The sequence below is a fragment of the Lissotriton helveticus genome, chromosome 2_1, assembly GCF_964261635.1.
Source record: "Lissotriton helveticus chromosome 2_1, aLisHel1.1, whole genome shotgun sequence".
Taxonomy (NCBI): domain Eukaryota; kingdom Metazoa; phylum Chordata; class Amphibia; order Caudata; family Salamandridae; genus Lissotriton; species Lissotriton helveticus.
In genome coordinates this window covers 104,784,924-104,804,669 of record NC_136059.1, presented here as the reverse complement: position 1 = coordinate 104,804,669, position 19,746 = coordinate 104,784,924, and positions in this window count along the sequence as shown.

Below are 19,746 nucleotides of genomic sequence, written 5' to 3'. Positions count from 1 at the left end.
AGGGTACTTGTCTGTACGATCGCCGGAGACGGTCCCCCTCGGGGATCTCTCCCTCGGTATCCGGCCGACCCTCAGGGTGTCCCCGTCTAACAAGTGGTTAGAGGTGGCCGACCCGGAAGCTGAGATCGGCCGTGGACCAGGGTTCGATTCCCCGCCTCGGCGGGTCTCGGGCTCAAAAATTCCACGGACTCGACCGTGAACCAGGGTTCGATTCCCCGCCTCGGCGGGTCTCGGGCTCAAAAATTCCACGGACTCGACAATTCTCGCTCCGGCGCCTACTCGACTCACAGGGTCACACTCTGCGACTCTGGGCAATAGCTTGCTTAATCTCCACTACGGCCCCTCGCAGCGGGATGCCTGGCATTCACCTTGTGGATACCCTGCCGGGGTATCTCACAGGGGAATTCCAGGACGGGTTCCCTAAGCAAGTGCCTTGATGCCTTCGGGTGATACGTGCGCTATATAAGTCGCAATACATACATACAGGGAAGCAGCACAGACAACTGACACCAGGTTTGTGTGGAACAGGCTGCTTTATTGAAACAGGTACACACCACAAACAACCTAGACCTTTGCCTTACTAAACTACAACCTCACTATACAGAGATAATCACCTCTGATATGTACCCCCACCCCTAAAATATCAATCCCCTCCACAACAGCTTAAATCAGCAATATCCTACTCGCACCAGAGCTGGTCAACTGGAACTGAGACCTTTAAAATCCCTTCCCTTTTTCCTACCTCTATTAACATTCCAACCCACTCAACTTCCCATCCTAACCTCAGGGGCGGCCTTAGGCATGTGCAAGCTGTGCACCTGCACAGGGCCACCAAACCCCAGGGGCCACCACGCCAATAAATATCCTTAATATAATAATCCTCTGAGGATGGATACATATTTACATGGTGGCCCCTGGCAGGGATTTGGCGGCCTCGTGGCCCCTGGCAGGGATTTGGCGGCCTCTGGCTCTGTTCCACTTCCAAACACCCTGAACCCCCCCCCCCTCTTCACTGGCCTCCGCGCACCGCCCCACCTGGACCCCCTCTTCCAGGGCCGCTATCTTCGCTCCCTGCCCAGGGCCGCCATGAGCCTAGAGCTGCCCCTGCTAACCTTGAACTTGCCTAGCCGTTCCCTTTCACCCCTTCCGTGCTGCCATCTGCCATTGGCCGACGGCGGCACTACCTCCCAAGTGCTGCCGTCGGCCAATGACCGACGCAGCCCTGCCCGTTTTGCGAAAGTGCTGCACTTCCGCAAAATCGCGGCCGCCGTAAACGGGTTAAGCCTGAGCTGCCACTGACAAAAACAATACACTTTTGTAAATCATGGCAACTTCTTAGCAAGCTGCCACCCAGAAAAGGGGGAGGAAATGCTCCCCCCATTTTCTGCCTCCCCCCCACTGCCTAACCCCTGTCTAACCTGTAAAATTAGAGGTGCCCCACCAATTAATATTCAGCACCTTGGCCAAAACTAACTTTAAGTAAGTAAGTAAAATGGTTTATACAGCTGAAAATACCAGAACGTGTCTTAGCGCTGGTAGTGACCCCTCAGGTAACGAGCTGTAGACAAGAACTCACCACTACAGTTAAATTAAACATTCAGTAAAAAGCCTGGTCGTCAATTGCTTCCTGAATAGTAACAGGCTGGATTGGCAGTGTAGTGTTAAAGGTAACAAGTTGCAGAGTTTTCCCACACAGTGGGAGGACATCCTTCCACCCCATCTTGTTTTCTTTGTTCTGAGAGCGGTTATCGTTTTAGTTGAGCTAGTCCTTAGATGCCTGCTGGGGGTCTACCAAGCGAACAGTTTGTGAAAGTATACTGGACCTGGCTGGTGAAGCGCTTTATGGACCAAAGTGCCTTGAAAATGATCCCCTTCCTGACAGATAGCCAATACAGGCCTTGCAATGATGCGGAGATGGGTGCAAATTTAGGGATTTAAAGAGAATTCTAGCCGCTGCGTTTTGTAAAGATTGCAGTTTTTTCACCTGTTGCCTCTGTGTCCCCAGGTACAGACCGTTACGAGTAATCAATTTGGAGGTGACAAGTGCCACCATCACTATCTTTTGTATCTCCTAGGGGATGAATGGGAAAATCTTCTTAAGGACCTTAAGCAGAAAGAAACTAGAAAAGAGGTGATTTGATTTATTAGCTCAGAGAATCCAAGTTTAGTGTCGAAGATAACGCCCAGATTTTTAGCGTTTGCACCGGGACTGGAAGCGGGCCAAGATCATCTGGCCACCAAAACGAGTTCCAGAAGGGGGTGTCCTTCCCAAAGAGCAGGACCTCGGTTTTTTCTGAGTTCTGTTTCAGGCAGTTCCTTCGTATCCAATCAGAGATATGGGTCATGCAGCTGCAGAAGTTGTTTGCTTCCTTTATGATGTTAGCCGATATAGACACCACAATCTGCGTATCGTCGGCATAGGAGAACACTGCAAAACCATAGCTTCTCATAAGATTGACCAAAGGAAGGAATAACCTAGATGTTAAAAGTGTAAGGCTGAGTGGGGAGCCCATAGGGGAGGGACAAAGGGGCGAAACTCACCTCACCCATCTCTACTCGCTGTTGCCTGCCCTCTAGAGATGATCTCAGCAAAAGCCAGAGCAGAGTCCTGAACGCCCAGCTGCTGAAGCCTGTTTATGAGGATCGGATGATGGACCCTATCAAAGGCCGCAGAGAGATCTAATAAAATCAATGCAGCTGTGTCTCCCTTATCAATCACCATCTTCAGATCTTCTGATGCAGCTACCAGCGCTGAAACTGTACAGTGGTTGGCTCTGAAACCGAACTGTGAGGGATCCAGAAGCCGGTTCATATATAAAAATGCAAAGATTTTCTCATTCATTGCCTTTTCCAAATCTTTGCGGGAAGAGGGAGGTGAGATATGGGCCTATAGTTCTTTACATCTTTAGGGACTAACAAGGGTTTATTCATGAAAGGCAGGATGGAGGCATTCTTCCAATGCCTGGGAACTGCCCTACTTTCAATATTTTATTAAATAGTTCTCTGAGTGGGCCTGCACCTGCGCTAGAGAGTGTATTGAAGACCTGTGGAGGACAATGGTCTGAGGGCGCTCCGGATTTAATGGACTGACTTGGGTAGATCAACTTTTCTTGTGTTAGAGGGGTAAACCGTTCCAATTTATGATGGCTGGACACTTGTAGCAATTTATTGGGCCCTTTCGTTTGTCAGGGTTAAGGCCCCTCCTATGTTCCCTGTCATCTGAGTGAGATTAGAGTCTTAAAAAATCAAGTTAACTTTAGTCTGGAGAATTTCTGCAACCTTGTTACAGAAGGATTGATCAAGGTTAAACATGTTATTATTGCTCTAGTTTGAAAAGGACTTCACTACTTTAAATAATTCACTTGTGGAGTTTTTTGCAGAGCCATGTTTTTTCCGCAACGTATTTGGACTTTGCGGCTTTGATTAGCTCCTTATACTCTGCCAGCATCTCCTTATATTTGAGCTTTTCCTGTTGGGCGTACTGCTTTCGCCACCTACGCTCTTGGGATCTACATTTCATTTGGAGGGTTGTTAGTTCTTCAGTGTACCAGGGGGTTGAAGGTTTTTTCCTGAAACGCTTCATTAACTTTTCTGGCACCTACCTGAGGTTAGCTGAGTCCAGCCAGTGTGTATTTGGATGCTGCCATGTCCACATTTTTGTCTAAAACCAGGTTTGAGTTCGAAAGATTTTTCCTCAGCTCGGCCACATTAATCTTTTTCCAGGGTCGCAACTTAAAGTATCATACCCCCAGATGCATCAACAACCCATTTTGCGATTCCTTAATAGCGAAAAATACCGATTCGCTATTAAGGAATAGCAAAATGGAATGCATCAAGAAATCACTAAAAAAAGCGATTTCTTCTAATTCCTTAATTGCGACTCGCAAATTGCGAGTCGCAATTAAGGAATACCTCCCCATTCATTCCTATGGGCCTAGAGGCCCATAGGAATGAATGGGAAGACATTCTCAATTTGCGAACCGCAATTAGCGAATCGCAAATTGAGATTGAGATTTCAAGGGTGCAGGGGTGTCCAAAGGACACCCTGTTGCACCCCTGAAATTGATCTGTGCACATATGTTGCGCAACATGAAACTTTGAAAAATGCACTTTAGTGCATTTTTCAAAGTTTTTGCAAATTACCATGAAGTTGTACTTCATGGTAATTTGCGTGCCCTATTAGCGAATTCGCTATTTTTAAAACTTTCATGCATTGCATTTAAGGAATCTCAATTTGAGATTCCTTAAATGCAAATAATCGCAATTTAGCGATTTCTAAATTTGCGATTTTTGCATTTGGGATGATGCATCCCAAATGCAAAAATACCGGTCGCAAAAGGGCAGATTCTGAGAATCTGCCCCTTTGCGAGCGGATTTTTGTTTGATGCATCTAGCTGATAGTGTATTTGTGCTTTGGCCGCTATTTGAGGGAACCTTAAGTGAGAAAAAGATGGCCTATGGTCCGACCAGACTACGGGTAGGACCTTGTTTATTCTAAGATTCTGATTGTTTGTAGATACCCGATTTAGTGTGGTTTGCTATGTGAGTAGGTTCCTCAATTAATTGCTTTAGTTCAAAGCACTTAAGATTGTCCACGAGGTGATTCGAGTCCTGGTTATTTGTAAGTTCTAAATTAAAATTAAAATCGCCCATGAACGTGAAACTCGTATAGTCAGCACATGATTCCATGGAGTCATGGATCTTTTGGATGAATTTCCTCTGGAGCCTGGTTGTCCATATATCAATAATTCCTGAAATCCATATGTATTACTCAGTTTCAAGTTGGAACAGAGTGCCTCAGACTCAAGGTGGAAAACTGGATGAAAGTATGCTTTGATTGACTTAATATATACAATATCCAATCTTTCAACATTATAACCCATAGGGATTGCAGTTTTAAAATCCAGGTCTGCCCATCCAAGTCTCTGTTAAAAATATCATATCAGGTTTGAATGTGCGCCATAAAGTCTGCAAAACTCATATTTATGTTTAATGATAGATATTGCGTTAAGCACTGTAAAGGAGAACTACCACCATAGAGTCTGCCTCTCTGTTGACTATGCCTTGTAGACTGTAGGGACATGCAGGATGTGGGACTCTTTGTTAAATACAAACTTACACCTTTGACAATTAAAATCTTCATGGTTCATGTCCCATTTATGGGTCTGACAGAGATTCCCCTGTACCTCCTTCACTGTGACCTATAGTTTCCCAACATTGTATTTAGCAGATTCTGCATTGAAAGTTTTTTCTTGCCTGGCAAACGGGCTTCCATGGCCCCTAAGTCAATCTCAATACCCAGAAAAGACAAGACCGTGCTGGGTCCCACCATCTTCTCCTGGGCCAATGGCACCCCTAAGTCTCCCAGGAGCTCCTGGAAGCTTACCAGCAGTTGCTAACACTATTCGGAACGGGGTTTTTCTAGAAAAAAGTAATTGTCCAGGTAATGCATCATATTGTCGTGCCTCGTGTACCACGTGAAAAGCCACTGCAGAAACATGCTGAAGCATTCAAATAATGCACACAAAAAGGAGCAACTCATTGGAAGCGCTTTGTCCACATACCATCTGCCCTCAAATGTAATGCCTAGCAGCTGAAAGTCGGCAGGTAGGACTGCCAACAAGTCAAAGGCTGACTTGATGTTGCTCTTTGCCATAAGTGGCCCCACCCCCCTCTTTCCACTAAAGCTAGGGCCACATCCACTGATGGATATGTCACCAAAACCTGTTCCGCTGGTATGAAGTCATTGACTGACTGTCCCTCAGGCCAGGAAAGGTGGTGAATTAGCCTAAACTGTCCCTACTGTTTGTTGGGAACTACTATGAGGTGCTCCATAGGTCAGTCTTCGAAGGGGCCCACCAACCTACCCTTCTGAATCTCTTTGAGTAATTTATCCCTCACAACTTGTGCATGCTCGCTTGCAGACTTCAAGTTAGCTGCCCATCGGTGAACACTTGGGTCATAGTAATCTAATCTACAACCTTCTGTGAAACCTTGTAGTGGTAGCCTAGCATCATTCTTCCTGTCACATTGTGAGAGCCAAAATTTCAGTCTATCTAACTTAATGGCCATGCAAACATTTTCCTCCAGGTCCCTGTCCACCACTACCGGCTCTGTAGCCTGTCCATGTTGCTGCCCTGTTGCAACCCCCTTGCTGCCCTCACTGGGCCCCCTGCAGCTGCCCATAACTTGTTGAGTAACTAGAAGACACGCCTGCCCGAAACTATTGACCAATGGGTGTCTGCCTGCACATTTGGAACATTCATGTTGGAATTAACAAAATTCCTTTGTGTAGAGTCCTTTATTGTGGCCCGAACAAACTCCACTCTGGCACCCCGTCCTTTACCCAAAACCCCCACCTCTCCCCAGGTGGGGCGCCCCTGAAAAGGGCTTATACACATTCCGTAATCCGCTAGCGGTAAAAACCATCTTACCAAATTTAGGCGAGTTCCCGCATTGAGTATTTGTGTCTATAACCATATGCGCTTGGAATTCTTCGTCGTACTGGGCTCAGGCATAACCTCCATAATTCAGCTGTGCATTTCTGATAACATCCATGTATTTAAAGAGTGCTACCAACCTCTGCTCTGAACTTTTCACAGTACACAGTCGCATATATAAGAAATGCTGCTGTCCAATTTTCTATCATCATCGGAACCTTCGGCCATTTGGACAACTCCAATTCTTCTTCTTTAGAACCCTCTTTAGACCTAAGCTCCCAATGTATCAGCTTCAGCATGTCAACGTATCCCGCCTTCCAAATCCTCTCCTTAGTGGATGGCATGAGGTGGGCCGGCAATGTCTTAGGTTTCCATATCAGGCAACTTTTTGAATATCACCTCTTTACTTTCCAGCGTTCCTGCCTTACTCGTCCCTGTAGTTGTGCCCCCTTTTATCTTCTCCCCCAGACTCTGGACCCGCACCAGTGTCTGTGAACCTACTTAATCAGTTTAATTGTACATAAAAAGTAAACAATATATAAAAATACATTTTAATAAAAATATCTTTAAAACTACATAAATTATCTATATAAAAATATAAAATTAAACACACAGGCACATAATAACAATATATATTTTACCAATATTAACAAAAAAATAATAAATAAACTATTCCCCCTCCAATGTCTATAACAGTAGCGAAAGCGTTACACACACAGGAGGGGTACACTTACCTATTCCCACTTCAGTCTGTGCAATATCAGGGAAAGCACTGGACTTAGGAGGGCTGAAGTTACTATTCCCAGTCAGTCTGTGCAACAGTAGGGAAAGCGTAAAAATTACTATTCCCACTCCAGTCAGTTCAACTCTAGGGAAAGCATGGAACTGAGGAGGGGTAAAATGTACTATTATGACTCCAGTCTGTGCAAGAGTAGGGAAAGTATTGGACTCAGGGGGGGTAGAAATTACTATTCCCATGCCAGCCGGTGTAATAGTAGGGTAAGCGTTGGATTGTAGAGGGGTAAAATGTACTATATAAAATGTACTATTCTCACTCCAGTCTGTGCAACAGTAGGGAAAGCGTTGGACTCAGGAGGCATAAAATGTACTATTTCCCACTCCAGCTGGTTCAACTGTAGGGAAAGCGTTGGACTCAGGAGGCATAAAATTTACTATTTCCCACTCCAGCTGGTTCAACTGTAGGGAACGCGTTGGACTCAGGAAAGGAAAAAATGAATATTCCCACTCCAGTCGTGCAACAGTAAGAAAAGTGTTAGATTGAGGAGGAGTGACATTTACTACTCCCACTCCATTCTGTGCAACAGTAGGGAAAGCGTTGGACTCAGGAGGGGGAAAATTTACTATTCCCACACCAGTCCGTGCAACTGTAGAGAGAGAGTAGTTCACTTCAAACACATTTTAACAACTCTATTAAATTATAAAAAGATAACTATTTAAATTAAAAAAATTATGTCTAAATTTTAACAAAAATTAGACCAAATAACATATTTATCATATTGCTTAATAAATATTTAAAATTAAAACAAATGATACTAATGTGATTACAATACTGCACTATAATCTCAAAACAACACACACCTAAAATATAACTTAAATATGATAATTTCACAATTTACATAATTATCAAATACATAATTAATAACACATTAGAAATTAATTATTCATAAATTATTTCTTAATTGACTTCCCACACTGTACCTCTAAAAACCCAACAAACCGCAGCTAAAATATATCTTAAAAATTATAACAATTACACAATTTACATAATTAATTTTCAGTTAAACAATTAATAACATTTGACTAATAATAAATAAATTATATTTAATTAACTTCTCACCCTTTACCCCTTCAAACCCAACAACCCGCACCTGAAATATATCTTACACCCTTTACATAGTGAATTGTGAATTAAACTGATAATGATTAACTAATGATTAATTATTCATATTCAATTATTTTCCCACCCTTTACCCCTACAAACCCCAGAACCTGCACCAAAAATATAAATATAAAATATTTAATTGATTACACAATTTACATGAATAATTATCAGTTAAATAATTAATAATCATTCCAAATTAATCATTGACTAATTATAATTCAATCACTTCCCATCGTGTACCCCTACAAACCTCACAACCCACACCTAAAACATAACTTAAAAAATACATTAGTTAAACAATTTACATAATTATTTATCAATTAAATAATTAATATTATTCAAGGCCGGACTGGCTACCGGGCGTTTTGGCATACTGCCGAGCTGGGGGCTGATTTCACTGCGGTGGGGGCTGATTTCGTTGATGGGGACCTGCGTGTGCTTCGAAGTAAACAAAGCAAAACAAATTTTTTTCAGCACACGCTGGTCCCCACCAAGGAAATCAGCCCTCTGCTCGGCAGCATGCCAAAATGCCCGGTAGCCAGTCCAGCCCTGATAATAGTTAATAAGGATTTTTAAAATAATTATAAGTATATCATGTCTAACACTGTACTGGTCCAAACCCCACAACCCTTTACATCACAAAAAATTACTGTAAACAATTAAATTAAATTGAATTACATATAAAAACAAAGCAATTACAATCTGTATACAAAAATTAACAATCATTATACAAACTATTTATAACATGTAATTAAAATATATACTAAAATACATAAAAATAATTAAAAAACAATATTATTTGAAACAATATTTTTGCAAACTATATTAACAACAGATATTTTCACCATCGATATTAACAACAATGATATTTTTGTAAACAATATTAACATAGATATTTTTAACGTCGATATTACTTACCTTAAAAAAATCGATATTCTTCTCAACGATATTCCTGCATCATGATATTTGTGGATCACGATATTAAAAACTTGATATTTCTGCATCTCAAATATTTTATCCGTATACCGCGTGAGGTCTGCACCTCAGTAACTTACCTGGTGTCAAGGTCGATGCCCTCTCAGGTGCACGCCGCTTTGCCATCTTCACTTGTTGCCAGGTCCTCACCCATGCTCCGGAGGGCTGCCACACATGTTTGAGGGGCAGATTGGTAAGAAGACTCCCTGCACCTTCCTGCCACCAGTTCAAAACCTCTGCCTGCCCCTCATCATCATCCCATAGCTCCCCCTCCTCTAAGCTTTCTCAATCATAGTCCAGTATGGATTATCAGTTTCCGCTCCGAACCCCATTTGCTCATCGTCATCCACCCGCCTCTTCAAGGGCCTGCTTGCATGTATTAAGCGCTCGTATGCAAACCTACCAGGGGGGCATACCTGGCCCTCCCCTCTCCACGATGCAGGATGCATTGTCCCGTGCATCTTCCTGCAAGGGGATGCTCCGAATCCTTCCACCAGTTGCGCTGCTGTGGCCACACCAGACCTTCTTGGGGCAGTGATGATGTTATCCCACGACATCTTCCAGATAGACGAACGGGCTGCGCTGTCTCTTCCCCTCAGGGTGAGTAGGCCACACATGACTCTCCCGAGTCAGGCCCCTCAGCCATTGTGCCAACCTGAAAAATAGAATCAAGGCTGGTGTGTGGGTAAAATTCACCCCATGCTGGAGCTCCTCTCCTGCCCTCCCCTTTTTAACACCACTTAGCCTTATCCCCTCCGCCTGCTCTCCCACGGTTTGACACCTACCTGCAATGATAAAGTGACCTCCCCTGCCACCTCTTCACCCACCCCTGACCTCTGCCTTGCCACAGCATTGGCTACCATGCCATATACCCTGCTCTGGGGTTTCACTGCTAATGCACCTGAATCCCTCCCCAGCCGTGGCCTGAAAGTCCTGTATAAATCCTCCCTCTGATCCTCCACCTCCTCCTCCTCCTCCTCCTCATCCTCCTCCTCCTCCTCCTCTCCCACACTCCATTCCAGGCTAGCTGCCGCCACAACTGGGCGTCACCTGCCAGCAAGCTGCAACTCATCCCCTCCCACGCTTGCTCCCCAAGTATCGGGAGTAGGAAGCATAAGGTGCCAAGGCATTAGTGAGGCACAGGTATAGGCCAAAGTAGTGAAGCACCACAGACTGACGACATGTGGGTGGGATGGGAGCATGTGTTAAGGGGTGAAAGAGGTGTAGTAAATGCTCCAACGACCACGAAGGCAGCGTCTGTGTCGCCATATCGTGAAGGTAGCGTTGGGTGAACCACTACGCCACACACTGCAGCTGAGCAGCAAGGTAATGGTGCTCGAAGTTGGGAGCCAACCAACCTGCCCCTGTCAGTCAGCAGGTACACTGTTGTTAGCGTCACATGGCAGCGAGTGCCGTGCCAGATGAAATCGCCAAGCAGGGGCTCAAGTGTAGTAAATATGGATTTCTGCAAGTAAATGGAGAAGTTAACAAAATAATAAAGTAAGCACAGCAGCATCACCATTTTAGAGTAATCCCTCCCGCCACAGATAGTGGCAAAATCATCCAAAAAGGAGATTTGCCCATGGAGGGAGGACACCACCCGGTCCACATTTCCATCCTTTAGCGCCACTGCGTCATGATAAATCTGAACACGGAGGTAGCGGATCATGTCTGGCTTCCATTGTACCAGCTCCTCTCCCAGCTGGAGGGCAGCGTCGGTTGCCTTGGCTGACTAAGGAAGGAGGCAAGATTTGCCACAATTTACTCTTACAGACAGTGGCGAAGGTGGTGAGGAGTTGTTCAATCATGGGCTAAGGCTCAAAGGCATCTTGCACATATAGGAGCAAGTCATCAACATAGAGCGAGACAATTATGTATTCCATCTCTCGGATGTATGACATTACAACGCATGCTTTTACCACGCATGCCTTTACAACGCGGTTTTTACAACGCATACCTTTACAACGCAAAGTGCTTTGGGGCGCTGGATAGTGAATTGTTTAATTTACTATTCCAACTCGAGTCCCCGTGGATAGTAGGGAAGGTGTTGGATAGTAAATTAAACCTATTCCCTATCCTAGAGCGCCCCCCAGCACAATGCGTTGTAATGGTTTGCGTTGTAAAAGTTGCGTCGTAAAGGCACTGCGTGGTAAAAGTTGCATTGTAAAGGATGTTTCCTCATCTCTCAGCTGGATCCCCCAATCTCGCCCCTGAGCTCTAAGTCTGTGTGTTTGGTGCTCCATAGCCAGAGAGAAGAGAGGAGAGTGGACTACCCTGGGGAGGAGTGGACAGCCCTGGTGAGTGCCACGTTAAATTTAGATAGGTCTAGAGATGTACTTGCCAGTCTTCACGTGGGCGAGACCTAAGCAAAACTCAGCCAGTACGGCAAAAAGGTACTTCCATCCCAGGAGTCCAAGGCCTTCTACAGGTCCCGTACTGGCAGCCCGATTGTGGCCAGCAGCCCGGTGCTTGCTCCAGAACCCGAAAGTGGAAGTGGAGGTTCAGAGACGTGCTGCGACCTGAAGTTATTTTAGTTTTTGTGGACCAGCTGCAGAATCACGGGCACCAATTGGTCTGCCAGGAGTTTACCAAGAATTTTGCTGTTCGCTTTAAGCATGGCTAAGGGTCAGCAGAAGCTGAGATTGGATGCTCAACACCTGGCTTAGGTATGGATACAATCAGTGCATCCTGGAGGGACAGGAGCATGAAAGTGCTTTGTCGTACAGGGCTTGAAGGCAAGTGACTAGCTATGTGGCATGTGATTTATAGAACTCTTGAGGGAGTCTGTTGGGGCCTGGAGTTTTACCCAATGCCAGTGACCTTCTGGTTGTGTAGCATAGTCTTGTAGCACTTCAAAATTCTTTGTGTATGAATTGAAGATCGGCCAGTTTGCCAAGGAGCTTATCTTGTTTTTCATGTAGACACGTGATCTCTCAATTGCCGCCAGCACTAGGTCTGTTTGTCCTTGGCAGGCGGGTGCGGAGTCTGCTTGCTACTGTGAGGGTCAGTTCTTTCCTCTGCACTGTGTCCAGTGTGCGATTTTTGGGATTGTACAGTGGACCGGAGCACCCCATTGTAGAGTGTCTCAATTTCTCACGGGCAGGTTCAGGTGGAGGAAGTGTGGGGGTTCAATAGGATTCCCGTATGCCAAGCAAAGAAGACTCCTGTCATCTCAGATAAAGGGGTCTCTACACAACAGTCGAAGCAAAATGCTAGGAGCAGTGGCTTTTGCAGCAAATCCTGTCAGGGTCCCTTCTCTCTCGAGCCCCAGCTGGTATCAAGAGCCTTTAGTTAAGGCTGTCTCAGGGCTGACTGCAAGGGTCTTGGCTTCCCTAGTCCCCTTGGCAAAAGGCAAACATCCAGTCACCCCAGCTCTTCAAGCTATGGTGCGTAACTGTATGGGTGAGTGAGTAGGTGTGTGAGTAGCTGCATGGGTGTATGAGTGTCTAAATGTCTGTTTGACTTGATGTGTGAGTGGCTGCATTGGTGAGTGAGTGGGTGCATGAGTGGCTGTATGGGTAGGTTAGTGGTTGTGTGCGTGGCATTATGAGTGAATGGATGTGTGAATGGTACCTTGGATCAATGAGTCAATGTGTGAGTACTTGTAAGGGTCTGTGAATGGATATGTGAGTGGTTGAGTGGGAGTGGGTGTATGAGAGGTTGTATGGGGTGTGAGTGGGTGCGTGAGTGGTTTCAGTGATGTCATTTGAGATGTCATTAGTGATGTCACTGACCATGTCATGAGTGATGTAATATGTGAGGTCATAAGCAGTGCATTACGGGGGGCATAAGTTATAATTAGCTCAGGTAACTATAACTGCTGAATTTCTATGGTTTTGTAGGAGTGAAATCTGAGCCTAACTATAACATCCCGGTAACCTTTGTTTTTGTCAGTGAGCTTCTAAGGTTTTTTAATTTTCTATTTCCCAACTATAACATCCATGCAACATTTTGTATTTTACAGTGAATTTCTAAGTTTTTTTAAATGTATTTACTAACTGTAACTGTAACCTTTGAGACTGGGTGTGTGAGTACCTGTGTGGGTGTGTTAGTGTGTCTGAGTGGGTCTGTGAGCGAGTACGTAGTTCTGTGAGTGGGTGTGCAAGTGCCTGTATGGGTCTGTGAGTGGGTGTGTGCGGGTCTGTGCTGGTCTGTGAGTAGGTGTGCGAGTAGCTGTGTGGGTCTGTGAGTGGGCGTTTTAAGTTTCTGTGTGTGTCTGTGAGTGGGTACATGAGTGGTACTATGGATTTTAGGCATTTACATAGTTAGGGTATTTAAAAGGGGGAACCATGGGCTCTGCTCTCCAGCCGCGGCCCGTGGAGGGAGTTGTGGTGGGGCAGGGAGGCGGGGCGAGAGAGGGGCAGGGTGGGGGGTGATAAACACCGGAATATGGATGATTACAGGTAAGTAAACAATGTAATTAATAAAACAAATTTTGTTCCGTGCCCTGCATCGCAAAATGCGTTGCAGAGCGCGCTACAAAATTAGTTTTATTAATTAAATTGTTTACTTACCTGTAATCATCCATATTCCGTATTCCCTGCCCCACCGCAACTCCCTCCACGGGCCGTGGCTCCTGCTCTCACCAGGGCACAACAAGAAAGAACCCACTTATTACAGTCACTACTGAAGAGAGTACACTCTGATACATTATAACAACACATTCACCTCTATTTAGGATTTCAGATTTTTTTTCAAGTGGAATTACAAAGAAAACACACTTGCTTTCCTTTCCCCAACCCCAAGAAGTTCGGATAATGTGTCCTTTACTGAAGTGGAGTGTTACCTGGAGCACCTGCTATGTTTATATTTGTAAGTGCTTCCCGTTGAAGTTTAACTTATGTGAAATAAGCATCAGAGAAAGGATGGAACCCCACCTGCCTATTTATCCAACAAGAGGCCACAGTTATTCACAACATTTCTACCCAACTGGAGTACTATCTACTGTATAATTAGTCAGTGCTACCTCGTTGGGTAAATGTCTAGTGCAAGTTTTACACTAGAGCTGTATAAAGGCGAACAAGGAAATGTTTCCAGTCAACTTCAATGTGTGTAAGTTTGGCAAAGTGATTGTTCCTCGAGTGTCTTCATACAGAAGTCTGTGATAATATGAATCCCTGTATATAGACGGTGACAATACTACAAAGTGCGGAATTGCCGACAAAGGAGGGTACATGTATATGTGGAGGGTGAGCCGCTCTGGTACCCCCCCCCTAGAGCCTAGCCCCCAAAAATATGGGGGAGGGGGCTGCACGGCCTCCCTCCCTGAGTCAATTTTGCCCCCAGGGACTCAATCCTCTTGGGCCCGGCCTTAATGGAATGGGGAGGGGTGCCGCGCAGCTCCCCTCCAATGGCTGATTTCAGCTCCAGGAACCCCACCCGGCACAAAAAACTAATGAGGGAGGAAGGCTGATTTCAGACCTGGCCTGACATTCAATGAATGGGGGAGGTGTGCTGTGTGGCCCCCCACCCCGAGCTGATTTCAGCTTGGGGACCCCAGGGCCAGGCCATGTCTCACTGGGTGCCCTGATCCCATGCAAAAACAACAGTTGATGGACAGAATGCAGAACAATGTCATACATTCACCCCAGTACAGAGATCTGTGCCTAAATCCATCGTTTTTTGCACCCCACACCACCCCAGTTCAGACATGGCCATATGCAAATCAGCCTTGACCCTGTGCCTCATGGGAATGGTCCAGCCCGAACTGCCAAGCCATGTATTTCCTGGACCGGAATCAAGCATCCTAGGACCGGTTTCTGGCTATCAGCCGTCTTCAGCCAGGATAGCTTGACTCCAGTGGTGTGGAGAGCATGGGACTCACGTCTGAGCATACCCATCCCACTCGGGGTGACAAATGCAAAAACAACAGTTGATGGACAGAATGCAGAACAATGTCATACATTCACCCCAGTACAGAGATCTGGGCCTAAATCCATTGTTTCTTTGCACTCCACACCACCCCAGTTCAGACATGGCCATATGCAAATCAGCCTTGACCCTGTGCCACATGGGAACAGTCCAGCCTGAACTGCCAAGCCATGTCTTTCCTGGACCGGAATCAAGCATCCTAGGACAGGTTTCTGTCAATCAGCCGTCTTCAGCCTGGATAGCTTGACTCCAGTGGTGTGGAGGGCATGGGACTCACGTCTCACTCGGGGTGACAAATGTAAAAAACAACAGTTGATGGACAGAATGCAGAACAATGTCATACATTCACCCCAGTACAGAGATCTGGGTCTAAATCCATCATTTTTTTTCACTCCACACCACCCCAGTTCACACATGGCCATATGCAAATCAGCCTTGACCCTGTGCCTCATGGGAACAGTCCAGCCCGAACTGCCAAGCCATGTCTTTCCTGGACCGGTATCAAGCATCCTAGGACCGGTTTCTGGCTATCAGCTGTCATCAGCCAGGATAGCTTGACTCCAGTGGTGTGGAGAGCATGGGACTCACGTCTGAGCATACCCATCCCACTCGGGGTGACAAATGCAAAAACAACAGTTGATGGACAGAATGCAGAACAATGTCATACATTCACCCCATGTGCAGAGATCTGGGCCTAAATCCATCGTTTTTTTGCACTCCACACCACCCCAGTTCAGACATGGCCATATGCAAATCAGACTTGACCCTGTGCCTCATGCGAACAGTCCAGCCCGAACTGCCATGCAGGGCACCCAGTTTGCATGTTGGGGACCATGGGGAGAGCCTCAAGTTCCTCGTGGTCCCAGCCTGCTCCACGCCTCCTGCGGGAGCCAGCATTGCTCTAGCACATAGGGGGCTAAAACCGAGTCCACTTCCTGGTTGAAGTGTTAGCAGTCAATCAGTGCTCTGCAGATCTTTGCACAAGCTTGTCATTATTCGTGAAGGCTTTGCGGTAATAGATATATACCTTTGGATTTCTTTATTTTCTTGAAAACTACTAAACAGATTTACACCGAATAACTGTAAGCACAATTGGTGAACAAAAAGCTTCCTTTCTTCCAGATTTAGTGTAATTCCGTACATAGGTTCGGGCTGTAGGCTTGTATAAAGACTCTATGGGAATTAACATGGGAAACACACTTTTCTACCCCTCCCCCTTTAACACTCAGTGTTGACACATTGAGGAGGGATTTTTTGTGAACAATATTTAAGCCACGAAATTTATATCTGGCAATATTTTTGTTAACTATGGGTAGTAATTGTACTAGTTGAAAGAAGTTCTAGTTCTGAGAGTTGGTCAGCACCAGTCCATTAAAAGCACCAATAACAATCCTAAGAAAATAATTGAGGACAATAACTCCCTTCCCAAATGAAAAAAAATATGTGTAATACAAAAGACCATACAATTCATTCATTGGACACCCAAAAAAATTATGTTGCACATCACAACTGAATGCACCGATCCCCAAATTATTGTATTTTCCACCGTTCCTCAAAACAATAAAGAAGAATGTCACTCACATTTGAGGGAAATGTGAGATCACATGATTGAAGTGAACACCCACCATCTTGAAGTTAGCAGACAGGTACTACAAAAACATTGCCCATCTTGAGAGAGACGAGTTGACACACACATTTTGGAAGAATTACCCAGTTTGAGAGAGACGAGTTGGCACACACACTGTAGAAGAGTTACTTATATTAAGAGAGACAAGTTGGCACACACACTGTTGAAGAATTACCCATCTTGAGAGAGAGAGAGGAGTTGGCACACACAATGTGGAAGAATTACCCACCTTGAGAGGGATGCGTTGGCACACGCAACGTGGAAGAATTACCCATCTTGAGAGAAACAAGTTGGCACACACAACATGGTAAAATTGCCCACCTTGAGAGAGAAGAGTTGGCACACACAATGTGGAAGAATTACCCATCTTGAGAGAGACAGGTTGACACACACAATGTGGAAGAATTACCCATCCTGAGAGAGATGAGTTGGCGCACACAATATGGAAGAATTACCCATCTTGAGAGACGAGTTGCCACACACAATGTGGAAGAATTATGAATGAATTATTTTTATTTTAATAAAGCGCTACGTTCACTCCAAGGAGCATCTCTGCGTGCTATCAGAAAGTAATCGAGAAACTAGCAGACAGTAATCGAGAGGTCGGAGGAGTTGCATTAAAAATGAAGATCATATGAGGGTGAACACGATGTTATCAGGAGCAGAGAAAATTCATGTTTTCAATAGGTTCCTGAACAGAAGTTCTGATTGAGCCAATCTCAGTTGGAGAAGCAAAATGTTCCAGGCTTTGGTTCCTGGAACACCTATGGTTTTGCCTCCTATAGTTTTCAAACAGTAGCTCTGGGGCTGCTAGAAAGTTACCCAAAGATGACATCAAAAGGCGTTGTGTGGTATATGGGCATATTCTGGACCTAAGATATGTCGGCCCTGAAGCTTTTATGTCTTTATAAGTGAATGTTAAAACTTTAAACAGGATCCTTTTATGAATTGGCAACCAGTGCAGCCGTTGGAGTGCTGCTGTTGAAGGGGATCCTCTGGGTAGCCTAAGCACCAACCTGGCCACTGCATTCTTGACCACCTGTAACTTTTTTAAACAGCCTTATTTACTCCTGCATACAGGATGTTGCAGTAGTCCAATCACGATAGAACCAGTGCTACAGCAACTGTCTTCTTAGCATTCATAGGGAGTAGGTCTAGGAACTTTCTCAAGGTTTTTATGGTATGAAAGCACATGCCTGCCACTGCAAGTACTTGGCTGTGGAAGGATAGAGTGGGATCAAACTTAATCCCTAGGTTCTGTGATGTGTTCGCAGTATTTTGAGGTGGAACCATGTTTGCAGGCCACCATTAACTGGGCGTGAAGGGATTGGTTTTCCCGAACAGCATGATTTCAGTTTTTCGGCTGTTACATTTCAGATGATTGAGTTTCATCTAGTTCATGACTGCCGTTAGGGAGTGATAGAATTTTTCTCCCACCGCGGTGGAGTTTTTGTCAAGGGTAAGGATGATCTGTGTGTCATCTGCGTATGTAATGGCTTTGACATCGAAAGAATCTATTAGGACAGTCTGTGGGGTCATATAGAGGTTAAATAATGTTGGGCTTAAGGAAGAGCCCTGTGGCACCCCCAATATTAGCTGTTTTTCTGCAGACTTGTGGCAGCCGAGGGTAAATATGTTACGTCTGTCCTCTAAAAAAGAAGAAAACAAGGCAAGCGCCTTATTAGTAACGCCACTAGTCACGAGTCTATCTCACAAAATGTCGTGGGAGACCGTGTCGAACGCGGCCGATAAATCCAACAGAATCAGTACTGCATCCTTCACCTGGTCTAAGGCAAGCTTTAGGGTTTCCGTAGTGTCCGATTGTTTTTGATGTAGAATGTTTTCCTTCTTCAGAAAGTCATTTAGTTGCTTGTTGGCCAACTTCTCCACTAATTTGCTCGGCCATGGTAACAATGGTAACAATTGAGAGGGGCAAGTTGGCACACACAATGTGGCCGAAATACCCACCATTAGAGAGAGTAGTTGGAGCACACCATGTGGAAGAATTACCCATCTAGAAATAGAGGAGTTGCACACAAAATGTGAAGAATTACCCACTTTGAGAGGGAGAAGTTGGCACACACAATTTGGAAGAATTACCCAGCTTGAGAGAGATGAGTTGGCGCACACAATGTGGAAGAATTACCCAGCTTGAGAGAGACGAGCTGGCACACACTATGTTGAAGAATTAGCCAACTTGAGAGAGAGGAGTTGGTGCACACAATGTGGAAGAATGACCCTCTTTGAGAGGGACGAGTTGGTGCACACAATGTGAAAGAATTACCCACATTGAGAGAGGGGAGTTGGCATCCACAATGTGGAAATTTACTCAGCTTGAGAGAGACGAGTTGGCACAGACAATGTGGAAGAATTACCCACCTTGAGAGATAGGAGTTGGCATACAAAATTTGGAAGAATTCACAACCTTGAGAGTGAAGAGTTGGCACACACAACGTGGAAGAACTACCCACCCGAAGAAAGAGTATTTGGCACACACAATGTGCAAGAATTGCCCATCTAGAGAGAGAGGAGATGGCACACACAATGTGGAACAATTACCCATATTGAGAAAGATGACTTGGATTACACAATGTGGAAAAATTACCCATCTTGAGAGACGAGTTGCCACACACAATGTGGAAGAATTACCCACCTTGAGAGAGAGAGGAGTTGGCCCACAAAATGGCGAAGTATTACCAACGTTTAGAGAGAGAGAGACGTTGGCACACACAATGTGGTTTCGCCTGCCTCAATAATGAAGTGGTTGAATGAATGGCAGATGGTAAAATATATTTGTGGGAGATACTAAATCCCCTATATAAAAAATATGTATATTTGAAATGGGCATGTATTAGATTAGTATCCTCTCATGTTAGTAAAAACATCACACCCTGTAGCATAAGGTAGTTCAATATGTGATGTCACCCACT